Here is an 11888-nt window from a genome sequence, read left to right as displayed (position 1 = left end):
CACATACAAACTGATCATCCAGCTCTGCCACCATGCCTGCCGAGCCTTTCTGTTCTCTCATTTCAGCTACCACTAACTAGAAGACCATTTAATTTAACTGCTTTCTGTTCAGCTTAAATGAACAGTGCTTGCCACAGGCAACAGCCTTAACCAGGGTAGATCTGTCTGGCAGCTTTCCAGCAGAATAATGGAAATAGAGGCAGTTAGGAATCGGGTTGGCTGCTCCCAAATCTCCCTAAAGATTCAAAGGAACTTTTTGCCTCCAAATTGCACGGGGTTTCTTCCAATGTTGTGACTTACAATCTTAAGATGAATTCTTGCTTCAGTATTAAACTCAGGGAGGTGAATCCTGTATCACTAAGGCTGATATGGCTTGAGTCCCAGAAGGGGAGGAAATTAGCTCTGTAGTGGAGCCCACTGTGCTCAGCTAGAGATAGTGGCAGGAGAGAGAGGGGAACACGTGGCCAAATAAGAGCTGGTGTATTTTAATTTCCCTCTGTGAGAACACTCTTCATGGGCTCAGCCTTCTATGGCCTGGACTCCAGTTTTTCAAACAAGGAATCCAGTTATGGAAAATGTTTATGTCTAGAAGAGGCTGGAGAGTCAGAGGCTGGTAATAGCAGCCAAAGGTTGTAGCATGGGAATCAGAAGAAGGCCGAGGTAGGCAGCCAGCTCCTCAAACAGCAAGCCTTTCCTAATGAACCATTGCTTTTTTAGACAGTGTTGAGAACCAGAAAAAAATTGGTGAAGTTAAATAATTATATACTAATCTTCTTCTTAAACCTGAACAAATTGGAATTAAAGCTATGCATGGCTTACTTATTCAAAGCGAGAATCTTCTTAAATCAGTTGGAAGCTGCAAAATGATCTGCTACATAGGAGTGCACAAGTGAGTGCGTTAACACAGACACAGAGCCTTGATCATATGAGATGTATTACCAGCTTGCCTTTGGCAACGCTTACTAGTTGTTATGGTATTTGCTGCCAAGTATGTGTCTACTCCTGCAAAGTGCTGAGGCCTTCCTAAAACATTGGAAAGTGAAGACTGAACCTTTCAGAGTCTGTGTTGTTACAGAGCGTTGATCACTTAAACCTCAGATACTGGATAAAGGAAATCTCTGTCAGGCTTCCTGTCCTTAAGTGACCTCTGCTAGCTCTCTTTGAAGGGCGATTACATGGCCCCTTGAAAGATCAAGCCTGTATGAACATTTGGGTGGGATGGTGTTTGTGCCTATTGCTGTAAAGAGCAGTATTTGTTGCCCCAGCTTACCTGGAATATGATGGGGAAAATGTGAGTTAGTTTTGGAAAATGATAAACAAAATTGTCCTTTGAGATACCATGTAGGGTTAGACTGAACTGTAAGTTGGAGAGGAACTGCTCCTTAACCCCCAACAAATTTTTGAAGACCCTTTTTAGGATCTGCAAATCGAGTTGGATTCTGATGGACTGCCAGGACTAGTACTATCTTTGGTGAACAAAGCCTGTCATGCCTATATATCAAAATAATTGGTAAGTGACCAGTGCAGTTCTTCTCTCCTTGTTAGCAACTATACTTGCACACAGCCACATTTTCTTTTGATTTAAGTCCGTGCACCAAAAATCCTGTTATCGAGTGCTTTCGTTCCCATTGAGATTGTCATGGAAAAGACAGTTTATGAACAGTACAGCTATCAAAGAAGGCACATCATTGATTCTTAGGTTGGTTATTTGCAATTCATCAGCATGGTCCTATCTGTGACCACACATCTAAAACAGATCCATTGATTCCCACACTTTGTAAGGAAAGTAATTGTCCAAGGCCATTGTTCATCACTTGCAGTATGTGTGAAATGTACAATAAATTAGTTCTGAAGTAAAAGGGTGACTTGAATCATAAGCTTTATTTCATTAAGCTATACTTCTTTAAAGCCTAAGCATGAAATACTACATTTTCATTTTAGTAAAAAAATGTCTCCTGCATCCTCAATTGTATGTGCTTCATTGTGCTTCAAATCACCAGATATGAAGAATTATATGCACTTATTAATTTTCAGCTTGAAGACATGTATGCTGATTTGCTGATGCTTATGTCTCTTATATGTTATGCATAGCACAACTCAGCAAATAGGTGTAGGTATTACTGTGAATGACCATCTCAGAAAATTGTTTAAAGAAAATCAAGTTTACACAAAACCTCATTGAAAAAGTAAAGTAGCAGCCTCAGCATTTATTATTCTCTAATATATTTGCTGTCATTGCATAGTCTCAGTAGCCTGTTAGGAATAAAGCGTCATTTTCATCAAACATACAGATGAGAAAAGCACACCTCAGTGTAATTGATGCAAATATCCATTCAGAATTTCCTGAAATGTGACCATGTTTATTTGCCCCACTGCTCATCCAATTTTTTTTGTATTTACCCAGCAATTATTATCTCTCCAGTATAAATCACACCTAACAAATACCGTGCTGTCACAGAAAATCTTGAGCTGTAGCAGTGTAGCAGTGTCTTGGACTTTCTGTTTCTCTGTGACATGCAGTTTGGGATTTGTCTAATGACAGCATGTCTCTGGCAGTTCACTTCTAAATAGGTTTGGCTCTGTTTTTTCCTGATATGCAACATATGTATGCTGCATAGCCATGTGCAAATGATCGCTTTCGCTCTGCAACAAATAAAGAACACTTGTAGGAACGTCAGTACTTAGGGGAAGGCATGACTCACATGGATTGTATCCAGCATTGTAGACAAATACTCCTCTTGCACCTTCTAGGTGGGATTGTTCCCACTGTTGGGATGCTGTAGTGGGAACTCATGATCTGCCTGTTTTGGATAATTAGCATGATTTGTCACACTCTCAGCTAACCATTGTAGATTGAAATTCATGCTGCAAATGAGAAGCAGTCCTATGGCAGTCTTGTGCATTCCTTCAGTATTCAGAAATATACAGTGGGGTTTTTTATGTAGAATATGTTTATGTTGGAACATACAAACTAAGCTCATTGTCATATAACAAGCCCCCCCCCCTTCCCCTCACAAAATAGTGTTAATATTGCACTAAGCCTAGACTAATAAAATCCAACCCCGCTGAACACTTTTTTGTTGCTTGCCACGTACATGGCAACATTCCCTCAACACCTAGGCTTGCTGGGCTATTTCTGTGCTCTGCAGCATTTGTTTAACATTTCCTATGCATTTTTTAAAATAATTCTTTATAGAATGGCAGGTATTATTTGAGGCATAGATATCAACATTTACATAACTGGCTTGGTACACTTCTATTAATTATGCACAGAGTAGTGGAACTGGTGGAATTACTGAAGAGCAGGGAAATATGTGAGTAGTTTTTAACAGGTCATCTTATGAAACAGTGCTGCAGTATCTGCTGGTTTCCATGCTATACATTTCCAAGAGGATGTCAGATGTGCTTTCATTGCTATAGTTCTGCAACCTACTGGCCTGGAGAGATTATTGCCCAATATGTGGAGTTTTCAGACCTGTAGCGATATTAAAAGAAAAGGCAGAGAATTTTTTGCTCAGCAGAAGATACTTTGGCTTTTTGAGAGAAGTAACAGATATGCAAATTTGTACAACAAACAATCTATTTTCTTTAAAGTATAAATGCTTAAATGAGTGCCAACGGGGGGATTTTCAATAAAACAGAAGGAGACATCTGACTTCTGAAGCTTCCAGCGTTTGGCTCAGTGGAGTTCCTTGTTGCCCTGGCCTCCCTCTTTGTGATCTCAGAGGAACCTGGGGAACAGGAATGGGGTAGTTTCAAGCCTGTGTCTGGGTCACAGGAATCAGAGGAGTCTGTAATTCAGAAGCTGCTGTTTTCAGTTATACAGAAAGGAGTTGAGGCAGACTGCTGTTCTCAATGATGTGCTGAAGCATTGTGAAGTGTAGGAAAGTCTAAGACTCCCATGACAAAGAAGGTGAAAGGAAGATGTTTATTATAATCCATTTCCTCTTCATCTTCCACTTTAGGGCTTAAAAGCTTCCACAAGTATTCAGTGAAGGAAACTGGTCTCTGCTCTTGCCTTCTAATCTTTGGGAATGTCTCTCCCCACTTGAGTGCTTGGCCTTTTTCAGAGACTTCTCTGGGGTCACCATATGGTTTCTTTCTTTGTTCTTCACTCTTACTCGTTTGAGACTTGAAGCAATTAATAACAGCATTACCTTCAAGGTTCTGGATATCTCAGAGGTAAAGCCGCTGAGATGGGAACTGTGCCAAGCTGTTTTAGCTCATTGATCAGTTTCTGTGGTAATGAAGATTTTTGTTTGTTCTGTTTGATTTACTCATCCATTATGGCACAACACCCTCAGGTGCGGTCTTCAGAAGCTCTAGAGATCTTGAATTTTATATGCTCTATTCTTTGTGAGTGTTGTGAATACTGAGAACCGTGGTACTGCACAGAGTATGTAGTAATGGATAGGTGTTATGTCATATGGCTGTACAGCTTTTTACTTCGGCAGGCAGAGGCTGGGACCAGATTAACTGTGGATTCACAATGTGTTAGGGATATCATACAAGGGAAGAAGGAACAGGCAGATGGAAGATCTGCTGAGACCAGGCTGGTGCCTGTTTACATTTCTGCAGTCAGCCCTAAAGCTGGTGGGTACCCAACCATCTTAGGAGTATGCAGCAAATAAAATTTTGTTGCTGTTTATGCTAGTTATTCTCAGTGGTGTCTGCAGCTAAAGCGGCATAGCTGCGTGTTCAGAAGTGGGAGGAAAGAAAGATAGTGGCACTGCCCTGTCAGGTCAGAACTGTACTTGAACATGTTCTGCAATTAGCAGTCTGTTTTATATTCCCAGTGGGCCAGTTCAAAGTTCATCATGCTGTTAATGCCTTTTTGCAATACGTTTCAAAGTATGTTTTTATGAACAACTTAAGGCAGTCCAAGACCATAATAATGCTAGAAGAAGTAGACCTGATCTCCTCTCTTGCTAGCCACTCTTCTGCCCCTGCCCTTGTGTCAGCACTAATGTGCAAGTGGTCAGTGGGGAGCTGAGTCATGTCCCCAGTCTAGCTGATTTATTTTTTTTAGCAGAGTTGGTTTTCACCCAGGTGGTCAAGCTGAGCATACTCACTGCAGGTCTTCCTGGTCTTAAACCTGGCACGAAGGGGAGCACATGGCCAAGGGCAAGAACAGGGATGGCTCCTTTCAGGCTCTGCTTTCAGATTAGTTTGCGCCAATTGTGAGATTGCACCACAGGCCGTGCAAGTCAATAGCATTAGCACTTTACTGCTAGTTCACTGTGGTGTCTGCGAGTCTTCAGTTCCCTGAACAGCCAGCTAGTCGTATTGTCTCTCTGCCTCTTGTCTGTCTTCTGCAGATGAGGAAACTTGAGAAAGAAGGTGAAAACACCATTCACATGCTTTCATTTGCTGGCAGTGGCAGAGAGTTTCACTGGTATAAATGGGATATATAACTAGGACTTCAGTGGGAGACAACTGAGCTAAATATGAGTACAAGGACTCCCAGTATCGTAGGACACTTTTGAGACCTTATTTGACATTCATTTAAAATATTTTTTAAAGGATTTTTTTAAAGGAAAAAGGTTTTAACAAAATTTCTGGTTTGCTGAAAGAACAACTGGATCAAATTAAATAAGACCTGAATTTTAAAAACATCTTGTGATTTGAGATACTGCAGAGATCCTCTTTAAAAGGTGTCTGAGACTGAGCATCCATCAACTGGGGAAATCCCTAATGCTAGGGGCTTTAGAAAAATCTCAGCTTTCATATTTGAACTATTTTTCCATACAGCTGGAAATCTAATGTAAACAGGGCCTAACCAACTTGGCCAAAGTAATTCAGGGAATCAGAACTGCTGACTGCTAATCCTATCTCAAGTTTCTAGCCACATGCCCGGAATGCTAACATTTGGCTTTATTGTTTTGTGTTTTTCTTCAGTCTCTGCTGTGAAGTACGGTGGGGGGAACAGTAGAGCAGTGACGACTGTTAGCACAACACCTCTGCCCTCTTTCTTAAGAAGGACCTGGTTTTTTCTGAATTTTGGGGAGACAAATACAGGCTACATGATAACATATTTCTGTGTGAGAAGTCATTTTTGGCTATCTGTCACTTTAAAAAAACATTGCACATGGGAGGTTAAGGAGGGTGTGAATAACCTGGTTTCTTTTTTGGAAGAGTGACACAGAAGCAGCGTGTTGGATGCCAGGATGGCTTTGTTATTAGTTATGTGTTATCATTACATCTGCATACCACAGCCACAGGTCAGCACCTGACTCTGTCAGCACTCTACAGACACCATAGGAAGATGTCAGTTATTGACCCAAAGATCTGTCTTACTCTTAGATTTTGAGAAAAAGACAGTTGGATACAGGAAGATGGGACTGTGCAAGGTTGTTTTGCTGGTTAGGGATATCAATTAAACTCAGACACCAGAGTGAAAAGAGCAAGCGTATTTTACTAGAAATAACTAAATAATAGAATAATACAGAAAACATACAGTAAGAAAAGACAGAATAGTGCACTTAAACAAATAGGAAAATACAGGATAATGCATCAAATCATTGCTACCTGAGAGAGAGGGAATAGTGATTAAGAAAGATCCATCACCACTTGCACACGTTACCATCACCCAGACCCGCAGTGGCTGGGCAGCCCCGGTTACAGTGAGGGTTTGGAGAGCCTGTCCCGGCAAGTGGGAAATCTTATGCAATGCATCCATCTGTAGGTGAGGCATCCAAAGTCACTGTGAGTGGGTCCAGCCTTATATACCCCAAAATCAGCAAGCCAGAATAGCTGGCACCTTTGTTTTAAGCGGAAATACCTGGTTTCAATCTCACACTAGATTCCCCCAGAGCCTGGCCAGGGCTCAAGGGAGAAGCTAAGGGAGTTTCCCTGCTTATCTAATTGGATTATGAGCAAGGCCACACATCAGGTCACAGGGCCAGACAATGGTCTCCATGACCCTGTTGTTTTATCCACACACAAAGAAAGATAAAGATATATTCAAGACAGCTACATCTTCCATACATATTTCACTAATGATTACATACTGAGTTAGCAGCTTCGGCTCAGGGCCTGTTGTTCAGGCTTCAACACTTCCACTTTTTACATCAGAATAGGTGGTTTGTTATAACTTAGTATGATACCTATTAGTACAATGGTTATCAGTTATAAAATATACAGGATTCATCTATAGGTCAGTTCTGGCTTGGGGCTGTTGTCCAAGCCTTAGCACTTCAAAGTCATTGGTGAGCAAAATAAGCAGTTCTCATGGTTGCAATCTCCCTGATAGCAGAGATAATATAAAATTTGGAAGAGAAGCAGGGGGGCTCTGTGAATGCTTATGAGTGAGCTGTCCCCAGGTGAAACAAGCAAGTAGGAAAAAAAAGAGATAACTTTTCAGATTTTTTTTTTTCTTAAATTTAAGTTACTTCCTAAAAGAGTTGCTCCAGAACCCTGATTGTAAGTCTTCTGGGGTTAACATTAACATTAATGTCTTAGTTTGGACCAGGAGTGAACTTTTGAAGCAAACCTTCTGATTATCCTCACTTAGTTCGATTTACACCACAGACTGATCACAGCGCACATGAATTGGATTCTTTTTGAGTGAAACTAAATCAGAAATATGTTCCATCTGCCAATGAGAGGGTCAGATGTACAGAACCAGACAAGAGATAATGTAAAATAATTTTTAAAAAACCTCACAAATATATTTAGCGTGGAGCCAAGGTCCTCAAAACCAATTGCTTTGCAGATCCAATCCTATTGCATGGTGCTGCTTGCTAGTGTCGACATAAATTATCTTGTTTCTTTTATATTTTTGATGAAAGGAATACAACTTTTTCACAGACTTTCCAGTGCTTTTTGCTTATATTTCTTATATATGCTGATACCCTATCATCTGTATGCCTCCATGGCATTTGCTCAGGTAGCATTATACGCTTTGCTTAGTATTTGCAGTGAAATTGCACCTATTTCAGAAGAAAGTTTCTAGATTCACAGTAAGTATCTTAGCTAAAATGACGTGTAGAAGGTAAATTTCAAATGCCTACTCAGCATTTTGGCAGTGGTACATATGGAAACAAACAAAGATAGTGAAGGTCAGAAATTCTGTCTCAGGGGATTTTGACTTGAAATGTGAGAATTTTAAAAAATATGTTACAGGTTTTAACAGAACATTTGGAAACACTTTTCCCTCTTTCCTATGTGTGACCATGGAGTTACTCATCTGTCTCTCCTCCCCACTTACTTGGCTCTGCAATGGAAATACCTAGGGGCAGTATACTGTTGATCTTGTATGTGTTTTATTAAGGCCTAGCACATTTTCAGATCCTACAGAAGAGTTCAGAAGAGAAATATTTTGGTGGCATGTGGAAGAAATGAGGTGGTGGGCAAAAATGTGGAAACATCTCCTGTCTCCATATGCTCAGGGAGATGGAAGGGAAGAATTTACCGCAAGTTGTTAAGGGGTAATGTAGCACACTCTCACAATCAACCACAGGGAAAAGGAGGGCCCCAGAGAGGTGAAACCTGGTTCTTCCCTCAGACTTCACTTGGACTGGTACAGCTACCCACAGCCTCTCCTGTAGTGCTGTGTCTTAAGGCTTATATGTGTATGAGAGGGTGGTCACAGAAGAATCACAGTTTCATTGGGACTAAAATCCTACAAGAATTAAGGACAATAAAATTCACCACCTGGTATCACAAATCCCAGGGACATTTATTCAACAAAGCCTTTGTAATACAATATAAGTAAAAAAGGAAAATAAAAAAGAAAAAAGGAGAAAAGGGGAATAAAAAAAGTCATGCTAAAATTAGAAGCACAGAACCCTCCTCCTAAGAAGGGATAAAAGAATGCTAAACTGCATGTTACAAGTGTCAGGTCAGACTTGTAATTCTTAAATCTTAAAAGGACTTCCAAAATGTGCTATGAAGACAGTCAACTATTTTAATAGAATAGAATCCTCAAAATACATTAGATATGAGTAGTATTTTTCTAAGCAACTGATAATAGCAATAAGTGTGTTGTTCACACAACAATACAAAATTGTCTGTGTAAAGACCTGTTCAAAGTGGAGTGGGGCAGCATGTGGCAATACGCCACGATGACATTTTTTTTCAGACATCAGCTTGACCCTTTTTTTCTGGGGTAACAGCATCTTGCAAGAACCCTGAAGGAGCAACTACTGTCTCAGAGGAAAGCAAGCAATCAGCTGCTGCCACTGAAGTCTTGCAAGTGCTGGGCAGCAAGCTGGTTTGGGAGTTGGTGCTGTACAGGAAGGCTCAATACTATTCAGGATTCTCATTTCTTTGTGTTTAGAATGCAGCAGAACCTTGATAATGCCTACTAGGTGATCTTTCTGCACAAGGCACAGACTTTCAATGGGTCTTGAACTACACCCCTGCTAACAGGGTCGTGTTTGATCACTTCAGAGATTCTAACTAGCAGAGAGAATTTGTGTTAAATGAAAAGAGAAGAAAATGAAAACCCTTTTTGGCACAGTTGTTGCTGCTGAGCTAAGAGAAAAGAAAAAGAGGAGATTCCTTACATATGTTAGTGAATATGCCGCATAGAAACTAATGTTTGGTTTATTGCATAGAGTAATACTGAAAAGCACATAGAGATTACAGCATGCTGCAAACTAATTTTCTCATGGGAAAGTGAAGGCTAGAAGCACTCAGAGTATATCTGTGACTGCAGCTGCATGAAGACATATCTAAGCTTTACACGAACAAGTGCTGTGGAGTTCTGTGGTAGTGGGCAATTGGTTATATTTCTAGATTTTTTTCTAGATTTTTTAAAGATATGAAATATTTGTGTGTGTGTGTGTGTTTTCCACCAGAATTGTCCATTTGTCCCCCAAAAGAAGCAAATGCAGAAAGAACAAACAAAGGAATGTGGAAGAAACACAGCTCCTGTAGCTAAAATATGCTGATTCTTGTTATGTCCCGAGTTATGGCTTGTTTGCTGAAGGGTGAACTGTGAGAGAATTTATGTGCCATTTTGCTCAAGAAAAAGACAAACCTGTTAAATAAGTCCATAACACAATATTGCACAAGATAGCAGGGCTTCCTACCAGCATTTAGATTAGCAAGCAGAGGGAGGAAAGCAGTGTAGCAGAAAGATGAGTCAAGAGACTGATGTAATCACTGTGTTTTTCCCAGGCATCTTGTTTGGTAGCTTTCAGGCCAGCAAAGGTTATCCTCTTTATGACTGATCCTCCAACAGGGACTGGAAGTCTGAAGTTAAAGCAAATGATATCCACTGCAGATGCTGTCTGTTAGGTTGTCAGCAATTGATACAGTTGGTTCATTTTCTCTTGGTTTTCTGCTCTTGCTCTGCTTTACAGCCCTTTCAGCAAGGACTTCCCTCTCTGATTCTGGCAGCAGGTTTCAGGTACATCCAGGGAGTCTATACTTCATCACCTTAAATTAAACATTCAGGGCGTTCTTTTACTTAGGGACATGCAGATGAAGTTACTCCTTGTTTTGACAAAGCAAGGACAAATTAAATGAATCAGCTTTAAAATGTGAAATTTATACTTTCCATGAGCTAACTCAGATGCAATCTTTTCATCTTAAATATAGACTATAATGACTTTCATCAGTAACACTATCACCAGAATCATCACCAGAATCAGTACTGTGACAGTGTCATCTCTGTCCATGCTGGACCACTGAGTGACAGAAAGTGGCTGTACCCCTCTAACAAAACTCTCCGGTGCATTAGTTTTCTGAATATTGCCTTTAAGTTCCTGTTCACACAAGAAGGGTTATCTCTAGTTGTACTGAAACTTTTAACTCAAGTGGTCTGACTGAGCAGAAAGCAAAGCATAAAGCTCACAGGAATTCATGTCCTCAGCTATTTGTACAGCCATTTTGCCATACACAGCTGTATGATAATATCTGCACTAGTCACAGCAATTCAGGATATTGATTTGCAAGAGACCGACAGAATTACCAGAGCCAGCTCTTACTCTGCATAAGCAATCATGCCATACATCTTCATCCAAATTTATCAGGTTTCACTTTCAAAACCATTAACTAGGTTTGTCTTTCTGCTTATATTGGAAAACCTTCATTCTCCACAGTTTGAAATTGCTGAACAAAGTGCTGGGGGAACAGAATCAGAATTTCTGATACATTCTCCTCGAGGGAACAGCAAACCATTAAGTAAGTCCATAACATAGTATTATTACACAACAGGAGATACACAGTCCTTGTAGGTTGTTAGTGCAACAAAAGACAATACAAGATCTTAGGCAGGCAGAACAGGATATTAATATACAATCTGCTAAGTAAGTTGACACTCTCATGCCCACATACTTGCAAACGCTAAGACATGTGCATGCCCGAGCAATTTTGCCAGGATCAGCTGTATGTCATATGGATGGTAACATCAAATAGCTTTCAGGTCCTCACTACATCTCTTGAGTTCCACTTCATTGGTGACAGTAAATTGGGTTTGGGCAGATTTTATACTCTTTAGGAGTGAACATTATTATGGAACAATATTTTTGCATCACAACCTTGTTTATTTTATCCTCCATAATTCTTCAGCAAAGTTCCTCTTCTGTTTGCTCCTTTGTTTCACATATCTTTATGGTTATGGTCTGTCTTAATGCTGAGATAATGGAAGAGGAATGGCTCTTCCACTGTGATGTAGCTTTGCTCCATTGTTTCTTCTGGTGCTTTTGAATGCACATTTCCATCCAGACCAATTCTATTATTTATGTTACATAGCTTTGTAGATGTAATGCCAAAAATGTTTTCCAGCATTCACTGTAAAGAAACTCACAGTACATCTCCACTTACTAGAGTGCTGAGAATCTGGATGTATGGCCCCAGAAATCTTTGCGCTGCATGCCAGAGTTGCTCTCAAGTGCAGTACCTCAAGTGACATCACTTGAGCATAAATAATTATCACT

This window comes from Athene noctua, chromosome 1 (assembly GCF_965140245.1).
Source record: "Athene noctua chromosome 1, bAthNoc1.hap1.1, whole genome shotgun sequence".
NCBI classification, from domain to species: Eukaryota; Metazoa; Chordata; class Aves; order Strigiformes; family Strigidae; genus Athene; species Athene noctua.
This window is presented reverse-complemented; position numbering follows the sequence as displayed.